Raw genomic sequence first — 13,320 nt, forward strand, 5'->3', positions numbered from 1 at the left:
GGTTGTTTAAAAGCAAAGACAACAACTCCCATGATTCCGCACCACTTCACATCATCATCAAGCTCTGTCTTTTGTTATCTGGCCAAACACACTTGATGTTAATTCAGTTGTACTTGAGAAAACATGTTCAATAAGCTTAATATATTAAGTTCAGCCAACAACTCAAAAGTAACAATGACAAAGTGTATTACACACTGCATGTTTTAATCATATATGTTTTCTTCAAACTGTAAAAATGGAAGGTCTCAGGAGAGTTTCAACTCACAAATAATGCATGCTGGGAAGTTTGCTAATATTCTGGTCCTGTTCCTTCATAAACGTAATTTTATGAGTTGACTGAACTCTACAGTATTCAACTCATCAGGTCAAGTCAAAAGACTTCAAGTTAGAAGAACTCATGTTTATAAGTTCTGAAGTGTTAAATAAAAAAATACCACAAGGAACATTCATGATTTGTTGATTTTGGAGGCTGCTGTGGACAAAAGCCCCTGTCTCCACCTCAATAACAACAAAATGTAAAAAGAAAATTATCTGATAAAAAATCTCCTGCTTCTTTTTAACTGGCTAACGTACTACTCACTGTGACTGTCCGAATCCGACCTGATGGCAGACAACAAGAACAACGACATAGAAAAAGCCAATCTTCTCATGGATGGTCACATTAACTCACGAATCAGTATTAAACTGAGACAGTTTCATAACCACTTATAATCTCCTTGTAATAGCTTTAATGAGAAAATATTAGATGATTCCACTACATCCCTGTATGATTTTTTTTACAGTGCATAAATACACTGACCACTGACATTTCTGGGCCCTTTAACAGTGACTAATTCCAAACAAAGCAAAAAGGTCCATCAGATCTCCTCCTCTGGTGTTTGATGTCAGTGATAGCGTGAGCGTGGGAGACAAAGTGATGCTTGTCCCGTCCAGATCTCACGCCAGCCACTGTAGCCTGTGGCCCACTAGCCTGAGGTGAAACAAGCACAGATGAATGTGTATTGATGTCAGTCAGACATGGATCACAGCAGTCGATGGGTCAATGGTTCCTCACAAGGCCTGTCTTGTGCAGTCGTGGCTGGGCTTTTTTCATGGGGAATCAACAGACAGACTGCTTGATTCTCTTGCCGTTCGGCTCAAACGTCAAGAGAATTTTTTTTTTTTTAACTCTCATTTTATGTGCTGTCAAATGGCATTAGTGCTTCAGATCTGGTAATAGAAGTGGACTGTTGTGAGATGACAATTTGCATCTCCAAATTAATAATCTCAGTCTATTACTGAGCAGAAACGCAAGCTATCATGACAGTGCAAGAAAACAACAAATCCATGGACAAAAGGATCCAACTGTCCAGTGTCAAATTTCTGTTTTGTCTGCAGCATTCATATTTCTATGACCAAGATTTTGTGACAGAGCTCCTTCTGATAACAATCTGTTACATAACAGGCTGATTGAGAAACACCATCCTCTGATATCCCATGTGACAACAGTATTAAAAGCGCCCAGACCTTGCACAGACAAGATCAAGAGGAGGAGGAGGGTAGGGCATCCTAACAGATAGCTGACTACAGCACAGGTCGTAAATACACAAGATTTATGTCCTCTACACCTCACAGTGTCTCTCGGTGAGATAGCACTGGGGATAGCAAGATAGCACTATCCGTGTTCCTATCTACGCTATCACAGTGAAGGGCTGAGGTTCTCCGCTGTACAAAGTCTGCAGCAAGAGGTGATTCAAGTCCAAATGAAAAATGACATTTTCATTTTGTTTGCTGATATCATAACATACCTCTATTTAGTGCAAAAAATGAATGACAAACAGTTTTCCCTTTGTAGTTCTGCATCAAAATACCATTATTTTTCTTGTTGCTGTTTTTTTTCCTGCATTTTAAATTTGACTTTGTGGCCGACTAGATTAAATTACTAATACAAACTGGTTTGGTTCCATCCCAGTGGTGTGAGTTAATTCATTTAGAAGAAAGAGGAAGTTGTTACACCTCACTGCATTTTTTGACTTGTAAAAACTTTTGTCCCCTACTGGATTATGCTTCACTTTAAATTCCTGTTTCAAGCAAGGGTGTATACTGCAAGTTTTTCTTTTTTAAATGAAAATGTATTATAATAACCACAAGCAGCTGGTCTGATTTGTTATCACGTCAGGTTCAGCTGTGCGGGGGCAATGGGCGGGTCATCCACTAGTCAGAAGTAGGGCTGGGCAATATATCAATAATAGATCGATATTGTGATATGAGACTAGATATATTAGATTTTGGATATCTTTAGGAGTCTATCATGGTATGGCATTGTTGTCTTTTCCTGGTTTCAGAGGCCACATAACAGTAAAGAGATATCATTTTTTGAACGTACCGTTCTGTTCAAGCTGTTCTATTATTTGCTCTTACCCACTTCATCATAATATCCCCATTACTGATGATAATTTATCTAATTTTTATTGTGTTAAAATTTTATGAAAGCGCCAGTCATCTCTACAATATAGTCGCAATATCAATATCAACAAATTTGGTCAAAATATCCCAATTGATTCGGGGTGCTTTAGATTTTTTTCTTTTTAATGGTTTGTTATTTTAGAGAAAATGTGTATATTGAGATATGTTTCACAGAATAGCCTAAAAATATCAAGATATTTATTTGTAAGCCATATTGTCCAGCCGTAATCAGAAGATTGGTGATTCAGTCCTCGAGTCCTCCAATCCATGTCAAAATATCCTTTAACAGGATACTAAATCCCACGTTGCCCCTTGATGGCTGTCCTGTCAGTGTGTTTTGATATACTAGAGATGCACTATATAAAATGCAGTCTAAATGCAGTCATTGTGCAGGTTTTAGTGGCATCCAATGGTAAGCTTGGAAACTGCAAACAACTCTTGTGTCACCCTCCCTTCATGCAGGCATATAAGCGTAAGTGGCAAAACAGAATATGGAAAAACAAAATATGGAATGAACTCCAACTTTAACCATAAAATCAGTGGTGCTAATATTATAATACTGCACTAATGTTTACTTTAATAACAGAAAAGGTTCTTCTGTATTCATTAATCTTGCTTGCTAACTATATATATTGTTATGCAACAAAATTCCCCACAGTTCATGTGAAAAACCTACTTGGCAATAAACGTGAGATGATTGTGAGAAATGTACATGAAGTTAAAATGAGATGTGAAAGTCACCCTGAAGCTGTGTGGAAATAAAATGCTGACAGTTGTTTATTACCGTAAGAAAAGAAAGTGAGGGTAGTGTTGGACGGCGTACTGAGGCGTAGACGTCTCTGCTTCACATCTCTCCACGGGTTCTGCTATTCATACATCCCTCTGTATCGCCAGCGTTCCATATGTATTGTCTGAGTAAATTCATTTGTCTGAATTTGCCCTTGGCGTGACCAGGCCTGAGTGGGGAACAAGACTAATTTCCATCCCTGAGCAGCGCCGCACTCACTGCATCTGATACGGCACATTTGAATGGATATTACAGATAACAATGCCCTCTGTTGGCCCCAATAAGCCTCACGCCTCTCTAGCTGCTCCTTCGTCTCCTCGACCCTCCTCCTCCTCCTCCTCCTCCTTCAGCCCCTCCTCACCATTTACAGTTGCTTGGTTCAGAAGCCAGATGTGTAAACACAGCCACATTTAAACTGTCATGATAATCACTTCTGTCCAAACAGCCGCGATCACAGGAGACCCAGTGACATTTTGAAATCAGACTTGTTTCTGGATTGCTCTCAACCAAATCTTCTTTTATTTTCACACTGCGACTGTTCTTGATACTGTTTGTATTCTTTCGCTACCCCTTTTCATCTATTTCCTTATAAAGTTTGAATGAATGATGCGCCTTTTGTTTACACAATTATCACTTGTGGGTGTCAGCACAAAACAAGGTTGACATTCTGCTTGATTGCATATTAGGGATGTGTGTGTGAGAGAGATGTGTGTTTTCTTTGTGATCATTACTTTGTTCTTACTTACACAAGGATGGAAGTTGTTGATAAAAATAATTGGCATCTCATTTAGAGGAAATGTAATATTCATAGAGAATTCATTGTTCCTCAAGATGATGCCTGAGGGCTTAAAAAACACATCTTGGCAGCTCTTTACAGATCAGTGGCTCTACACCAGTATTCGTGTATCCACAACGTATTCCTTCATGAATAATCATAACAAAACACTAAATTAAAGTGGCCTGTTTTGTTCTCATTAGTATAATCACAATCAGTGAGTTGACAACTAAAGCTACCTGTAGCCCATTTTTTATGCCAGCACAATATAAATGGCAGATACTTTCACACAAAAAGAATGATGAATAAAATGCAAAAATGAAACTATCGTGAAATGCAGAAACCCGCAATTAATGCCTTTTAGTGGCCTTTGTAAGACTAGTTAGGCATAGTGCTGCTTTGAATAAAGCAACTCAACAATGCTAAGACGCAGATGCTAAGGAGGTACAATGTTTACCACGTTCATCATCTTAGTTAAGCATGTTAGCATGCTAACTTTGCCAATTAACACCAAATACAGTGTGCACCTGAGGCTGATGGGAATGACATTAGTTCAGACGTTAGTTTTAGGCAAATTGAAATTTAGACTTTTCAAAGTGCCGCCCCACTGGTGGCCCTTTGAAAGATTTTGTGCGGCCCCCAAATGTGACATGAAATAGATGTATTATATTTTTAATCATTCCATTTCAATGCTTTCGCTTTCAATAGCGTACATTCAATACACTACTTCTTTACTGTGTCAAACTGCACCCATTCATCTGTCAGTTGAGGGATGATAAGAAAGCTACTGGTTGCATGGCAACCATTGGCACCTCATGAGATTCACAGGACTTTGTTCTGTCATCAGTGCTAGTGTTTAATGTGGAAGTGAGATGGAAAAGCCATGACGGAAACTGTTTGGTTGAGGTTCAGAAAAAATGGATTAATTATCACTCGGGGAACAGATACAGTGATCTGCCTTATGAATGATCTGCAAATATGTGAATTTGCTGCTTATGGAATTTAATGTTAAACTTCATAATGAAAACAGTAACACTGAACAATCAACCCAACCTAAAGCACTGGTATTTGACTACCTGGGAATGAGGCTCAACTATCAGTTATCTTTCTCCAGAAGTGATTCCCCCATCTTTAAAATTGAAGAAACAGTCCCTGGTTTGACTTCCAGGTCTCCTGCACGCCAACCTGGACTTGGAGCAGGTTCAATCATTCTTCATTTCAGCATCCAGGAAAATGATTTACTGGTCCATCTGCCGAAGGAAGGAATGAAGGACTGAAAAGAATGAAGAAACTAAAACAGAAGCAGGTTCTGTGTGCTCAAGCTATCTGCATTATACCAAATATCTAGAAAGCAGAAAAGGAAGGTGCATGTTTCCTCCTGAATCAGGACTCTTAAGTGGTGATACAGACTCCCCAGGGTCATCTCTTAAAACATCTTAAAAGCCCAGACTGTCTGTGGCTATAATAAGATGTTATTGAGAAGAGTTCCTCTGACCCTGTCTGCCTTCCTCTGCTATCAGACTGTGGGTCTGACTCTCCTTGCTGCTCCACCTTGGGGTTATTTTTAAGTCTGTTTGGGAGGCACACGGTCAGCACTATACTTACCCAGGTATATGTCGTGTTTGCCTTGTGTGTGATGGGGTGTTAGTTCAAACTCTGAGTGTGTACAGCGTCCTGCAGAGAGGGAGAGAAAGACGAGCACTGTGCAAATTAGTATTTGGGGTTTGTGCAGGAGTGTGAGTGTACGCCTGTGGGTGGATACCTGGGTCACTAGGTACAGTGATCAGTGTGTTTTGGGGCAGCTGCATCCAACCAGAGGCTCTTGCTGTGTTTGTCCTGCTGGCTGCCCTGTAATCCTATAATTAGAGGTTGGGTGGACCACTTTAATGAAGGTTGGCTTGGATGGATGAGTGTTCCTGTTTGGATCATTTTGGTACGAGCGTGTGTTTATTTTAGCGTGGCTCCATTGACCGCCAGGCCTCCCCAGCATGGCACTTGCTTCTCAGGTCCTGATATAGCTGCAACACCCAGCACCCTCCCTGATTCTTGGCAAATAACAGTCATCTGTGGTAAATTTGTTTGTTAACTTTCACTCTGATTGTCTGAATTGCTCCCTGACCCAAAGGCTAACCTTTGAAATTATGCTGCATCATGACCAGACAAGTGCATTTTAAAGAATGATTCAACATTTTTGGAAATACACATATTCATTATCTTGTTGGAGGCATGGTAACAGCTTCAGCCGGTAGCTTCTTCAAATCTCACTACATTTTTGTTTTAATTTGTTTTGATACACTAATAGGTACTGGAAAAAAAAAGAAAGTGTGGGGTCTGGATTGAAGAGCAGCGGACCTTGAGATGATCAACAATGAGCAAGGCATCTTTCGACCACTCGGCCACATTAGCTGGACGCAGCGCTGTGGACCACCCCAGGAGGAGTGGAGGACAGCCGGCATAACAGCAGGGCCAACCCAGCTTGGACTTAAGGCTGCCTCTGGCTAATGTTCAGGCTAAATAAGCTACAGAAAACCAGAGAGAGTTGTGCCACATCTGTTCCTCAACATCTCGGATCAAAACGTTGCACTTCATGGGTAGACCGTGTTCCAAGCCGAAACATGTAAGACTCCAGCGGGACAAGGGGAGGAGGACTTATATAGCACTAGCAGCTGGTTAGCTTGGCTTAGCATAAGACTACACTGCTTCTGTCCAAATATAACAGAATCTATCTATGTCGATCTCTAAAGCTCACTAGAACAAGTTACATGTTGGCTCTTTACTCTGGTCAAAAAAGCAAAGTGAAAAAACACCAAGTTGTGGTTTTGCTGGAGGTTATGTGCTGAACTACTTTTTCGGCTTATCATTGATTTGGAGTCAACTACAGACTAGAGGAAAAAGTTTTCTTTGTGAGTTAACATTTAACAATATAAAATAATGATAAAAAACAATAAAACAATAAACAATCAAAGTTAATTACAGAGCTTCAAGATGGTAGTAGACAGTTTGAACAGAGCCTAGCTGCAGCTTCATATTTATCATACAGACATGAAAGCGTTATTGTTACTCTCAGCAGGAAAGCAAATGAATGTTATTGTTTTTATCAAGGCATAAAGTCTTGAAATGTTTTTTTTTTTTTTTTTTTTTTTTTTGCTTTAAGCTAAGCTGGTTTAGGCTTCCTGTCTCCTGACTGTAGTTTCATATTTAATGGACAGATACGATGGTGGTATCAAACTTCATCCAACTTTAGACAAAAAAAATAACCCAAATTTGAGCAGCAGTTCAATAAAAAGCTTGGCTGGTCAAGCAATAATATGATCAACAAAAAAATTAAAGATTTTGACAATCGATTTATCATTAAGGCAATTCATTAAGCAGAAATGCAACACATATCCTGGTTCCAGCTTCAGTATGTGAGGATTTGTTGCAGTTGAATATCATGACAAACTGAATACCTTCAGGGCTTTGAACAGTTGGTTGGAAAAAACAGGCAATTTGAAGATGTCAGCTTACATTTTGGCAACAATTAAGGGGTGCTTTTTAATTTTTAATTTGTTTAATGCATGTAGATTAATCTATAGTAAAAATAATCATGAGCTGGAGCCAAACTTTCAGTAATTATTGTATTTAACTGAGGAAGTGGAACTTAACCAAAATATCATTGAATTTCTGTACTGAGTTACACTTTTCTCATTTTCTTTAAAATGAGCACATTTTAAATGAGTTTCTTACTTTTAACCAAGCAGGCTTTTGCACCAATTCTGCTCAGTTTAATTTGAAATTTAATTTAAAGTTAGCAGATGATCAGTAGCTACTGCATTTCAATTTTGGGATATGGTACTTTTTTTCCATCCCTGCTAACCTGCTTTACTCTCACTCTTTCTGTGCCGTACCTTTCATTCTAAACATTATTTTTCCACATGCCCACATATTCAATTTCATGCAAATATTTGAATTAATCACTGTGACCACCATTTGACTCAAAAACATTCTTATCTTGTGACATGCTCCTTTCGCTAAATAAATTTTTGCTCCCTCTGCGCTTTTACATGGCCCCTTTTTATAGATACCATCTCACAAAATCAACATTTATATTACAACATTTTATGGGTTTAGTGCAGACCGCCTTCACAAGCAGAGGGTGTGCTGCAAAAGCAAAGCCTCATGTTGGGACCTGAAAGGGATATTAACATCCTGATGGCTTGAAAACACTGAAATCTTCACTATTAATCCAGCTGTCTGCTCAGCGGAGACATGTTTGGGTTGCTAAATGCAGTGGGAGTGGAGGAATGGCTCTCCAGTAAATCTCAACAGTTATGACAGCTGAGCTAAAATAGAGCTAAATGGAGACAGATCCTGAAGTCGTTAAGTAATAATGAGAGAGAAAAAGAGATATCTCAAAGATTTGACTCAGGGCCAACACCATTAGGAGGATGATATATGAACCTATTCCATCCGGGATCTTTACTCAAAGTGGACAATGCACACACACACGCACACACACAGACATACACACTAACTAACTTGCCTATACCAGCGGATCACTGAGGAGCTCCCACACAACCCCACCTGTCTCCTGACTGCTGACTTTGCAACTCAGGCCTCCCTCCTCTTAGTTTGTCTCCACCTCTTCATCTTTTCCGTCTTCTCTTTTCAAAACACTCCCGACAGTACACCTGTCAGGGGGCTCCTTTCCTCTCATTATGTTCTTACACTGTAAAAATAAACTCTTTGAGTTTATTCGATTTGCCCAGCAACCATGACTTCTTGGAGAGTGTATTAGAGACAAACATCAAGTTTTCATCATGTTTTCTTCAAACTACAAAAAGGAGGGTCTCCGGAGAGTTTTAACTCTCAAACAATGCATGTTGGGAAGTCTGCTAATATGCTGATCATGTTTCTTTAAGAACTTAACTTAATGAGTTGAAGAGCTCATGTTTACAAGTTCTGAAAGCTTTAAAATGCCAGATTTCATCCCTCCTGTGTTTTAACTTTATTAAATTTGTTAATGATAAAATATTAGATGATTCCACAAAATCCCAGTGTACTTTTTTTTTTTTACAGTGTATTTCTTTTTTTTTTCCCTTTTTCCTCATATTATCTCATCCCTGCTTTTCCTGGTGTGTCAACAAAGTCCCATCACCGACAGCCAGAAACACACACAGTGTCTGCATAAACATGACGTTGGTAAGAGGTAGTGGGCTCTACTTGGCAACACCGCCCTGGCTTCTCAGTGTTTCACTCGTGTGTGTGCATGTGTGTGTGTGTGTGTGTGTGTGTGTGTGTGTGTGTGTGGGTGCACTTGCATGCGTATGACTGTGTGGGAGGATAACCAGTCACGGTGACACAGTGAAAGAGGCACTTGTCTTTGTTTTTCTGCTGGAAGTACAGGTCTGGCTGTAGACTCACACACAGTGCCTAACCACAAAGCTTCCGCAAAGCCACAAAACTGCAGTTAGGGGGATTTTCACTGGATAAAGAGTATTTTAAGGATATTGTTTCAGCGAGTTATTGTGCTTCTGGGTCATAAAGCCATACAAAAACACTTAACAAAATTTTATATTCTAGCCCCTTTTATGATCTGTTTTATAGGATACGGCTGTTCAACCAAACGGTACTATGATCAATGATGAATTGATCAACAATGCACCATTTATTCAAGCGTCTGCCTTACTGCCAACATTTTTATCTGTTGGCTCGCAGTTGTATCAAGATAAACTTTGAGTGCCTTGTTGCAGGAAACTCTAGTATGGGAGTAGAGGGAGCATTACCGTCTTTGTTACAGTCATTGACGAGGCCACTAGACCAGTAGTGTGGACACTAAGTGGAGAGTGATCTAGCAACAAATCTGACTCCAGTCCAACAGTCAAGTGTAAAGCCACCCATATACTCCATCAGAAGTGCTTGGTGGATGGCCGAACAGCTTTGGAAACCCCCTCCCCCAACACTGTGCTGACACTGGAATTGTGGAGGTAGACTGTGTTCGACAATTTCTTTAACTTTCCAAAACGGTCAATCTGACATTCACGCTCACTTCCCTCAGTGTTTGGCCAGCTGTGCAGAGGTGAGAAAACAAGCTGAGGTTTGAACTCCTTCTTCTCATTCTTGATATAACTGCTTCTGTCATTTTTTTTATGTGAACAAATGAGTGCAACACTTTGAACGTCTTCCAGGAGAAACTGAAAATGTGTGCTGTTATCCTTTCATAACGCGTCTCCCCCTTCTCTGTGAGGGTTGGCTTTTTCACTGACCTCGAAGGGTGACCAATCAGAACAGATATATATTTGACTTGTTGTGTGGTCTGACAACATGAAGTATAAACCAACCTGTTCTAATTTCAACTCGTCACATACCGAAGCTTTGTTACCACCCCTCATCATCTCATAAAGGGACGTTTTGGGTTTTACACAGGACTCTAACCACGGTCTGTTCATGCAAACATCAGTATGCTAACATGCTCAAAAAGACAATGCTTGCTAACATGCTAATGTTACCAAGGGATAGCAAGTATAATATTTAGGCAGATGCTATTTGCACACAGGTGTCAGTAGCAAACAACACTATTTGCACCCACGGTGGAGTAGCAAGTGTGGCTGTTTACATCCATGTGTATATAGCCTAGCATGGCAGAGCAAAGCACACAGATGTCAGTAGCCATCTGACAACTGACTTTTTGTAGATAGACAATGTGGCTATATGGAGGCAAACCCTGACTCTACTCAAATCAAAGGGGATTACTTGACTTAATTAGTAGACATGCTGTGGAGACAATAAATGTTTGTACAAAATCCAATCTGTCTAGTAGTTATTTCAGTCTGGAGTGAAGTGGTGGACTGACTAACAGACATTGCCAATGCCATTACCATCCCCTGAGTCATGCTGCATGTCTGGCTAAAAACCTCAAGGAGCAATTATGTTGATCCTGATGTGGGAGGTATTCCATCTGACAATTTTTTCATGAATACCATGGGACAAATTAAGTTTTTGATTTTCGCATCTTACAAGGTCAATAAGTCCATATAACGTATGGATTAAATGACATTAAGCTGAAGAAAGCATCAGCCCTGGTGGATGTTTGCTCCCTAGTTTATATTAAATTTCTTCAATATTGCTTGTGCTCCCTTTGTTTTGTCTGGCACTTTGTAATCCCATTTTTGAGAGGTGCTATATAAATAAAAATATGAAATATTAAATGATAAAATTGGACGTGTTAAAGAAAGACAGAGCAGTGACAGCAAAAGGGCACTGTAAATGCGAAAGACACAGGTTGCATTTCTGACATCGACAGAGTGCTAGATGCCCATCTATATTAACGACGATCAAAAGGTCAAAGCGTTGTTCTGACATTCTCTACACCTCTGGAGCTCAATTCCCCCCACCGGGTCGTGGAAATGTTATTGTAATAGAGATGATAGCTGGACGGAGCCCAGTATGGCACAGGAAGTGTGTATCCTGAATGGTGTTTCCATGAGATTCGGAGAGGCTTGACCTTTCAGCGATAGCCTCAATGTGAGGCACTTTAGCTTCAGGGTAAAAAGAAAAGACGCGTCTGCTGTTTTCCTCCCTTCAATGGGTGCTTTATTGAACGGGGGAGTGAGAGAAAGAAGGGCGGCTGTTTCTCCTCAACTTTCCTTATCACATGTCGAGCAAAATTGCGATAAAGTCTGACCCTCGTACACTTCTCAACCTTGGTGAGCAAACAGGTCTCTTTTTCTTTTACAGAAATAGTCTCACCATGCAAAATGCATTAGGGACGGCAAGTGTATTAAAAACTGATACCGTTCAAGGTAAGGGACACGTTCCAATGTACTCCCTAATGCCAGGTGATGTGAGCCATGAAACATGCATGCCTTTTGTGCATCCATAATTTTATTGTCTTGGCGATTTTATACTGCAGCTCACACCATTTTGCTTTATGACATCTGCTGTGATATAGGCGGCTGTGCATATGATCAGTTGAAGTAAAATATGACAAACCTTGAAGTATTATTGCCTCCTAAAACATATACATCAGACTCCATTACTGCTAACACTATCAAATGGACAGTGTGTGTAAGACCTGTGCCGTCTGTGTTCTTGCTATTCAAAGGACGTATTGATTTAGCTTTACACAAAACCGTTCCTGTCTTATTTCCCTCAAGACTGCAGCCACTAAAGCTCCTTCTGCTCATGCTGTAGATATTGAACTGTTACCCTTAATAGATGAACACGCTCAGGAGCACACCTTTGGCTTCATCCTATTAACCCAGAGGACACGTCATCTGTCAGGTGAACCCTCCACATGTAGAAAATGTTAATTTCTCAGTGTGATAACAGCTATTTTCTCTTTGAAATGGTTTCACATGCTGGAGGGTGTTGAATTCACTCTAAACCTACCAAGAACCATGTAATCCTCCAATTGAATTTAAAACATAAGACACATGACAACAGCAAAATGTAAAAGAGCTTTGAAATGAAACTCCAGTGAATTCGTTGTGCTCATGATGTGTGTGTGTGTTTTACTTAATCCCATTTGGTTCAACATAAAGGCCGCACAAACCTGGGCTGGATTCAGTTTCTGTCTCTCTACCTTTCCTCCCATCTCTCATTCCTTCCACTTCTTCACCCCAATCCTTTGGAAAAACAGAGGCCCTGTGTCTTTGTGCGTCAAGACAAAAGCTCTGTTGTAATAGGTGGTGGTTTGCGGTGGCCAGGGCAGGTGGCTGGCCTTGATTGCATTAGACTGATGACGAAGTCGAAACGCCAGAGGGGAAGAAAAAGGCAGAGGGTTTGTTTCCTGCCACCTGCCAGTGGTTTTACCAGAAAAAAAAGGAAAACGTCTGAAGTATGTGAGATACAGGACAGTATGAGGGAGGGGATGGAGTTAGGATTAAAGGTGGCAGACTGAGAATAGAGTCAGATGAAGCTGAGAGATAGACGTGATCATAGCAATGTCAGCGCTTGAGAGGACATGAAAAATATGAATTCGGTATCCGCATTGCCTGATCCTTTCTTCTGACATCAAATGGTAACACAGTCCGACACTAATTTCTCTCTGAACACAAGCAAACATTAAAGCCTCAGTTTTCTGTTTTCCCCAGATTACCATGCCTTTGTGTATCTCAATGATTTCTCTCTATCTGATTCCGTGTTGTCTGAGCTCCCACTTGCCTGCCTGGGCTTTTTGCCGGAGCTTTGTTGGGCCCCGAGAGGAGCTTAATACCTGTGGCTGATCTTAAACCAGTAAAAGGCTTTCTCTCAGACCTCCCCCTGCATTTCATTTCTGTCCACTGATGGTTTTTCACAGACAAGGTCCAACCGGAGCTCTAAAATGCGAAGG

Source organism: Lutjanus erythropterus, chromosome 17, assembly GCF_056507025.1.
Source record: "Lutjanus erythropterus isolate fLutEry1 chromosome 17, fLutEry1.hap2, whole genome shotgun sequence".
Classification (NCBI taxonomy): domain Eukaryota; kingdom Metazoa; phylum Chordata; class Actinopteri; order Lutjaniformes; family Lutjanidae; genus Lutjanus; species Lutjanus erythropterus.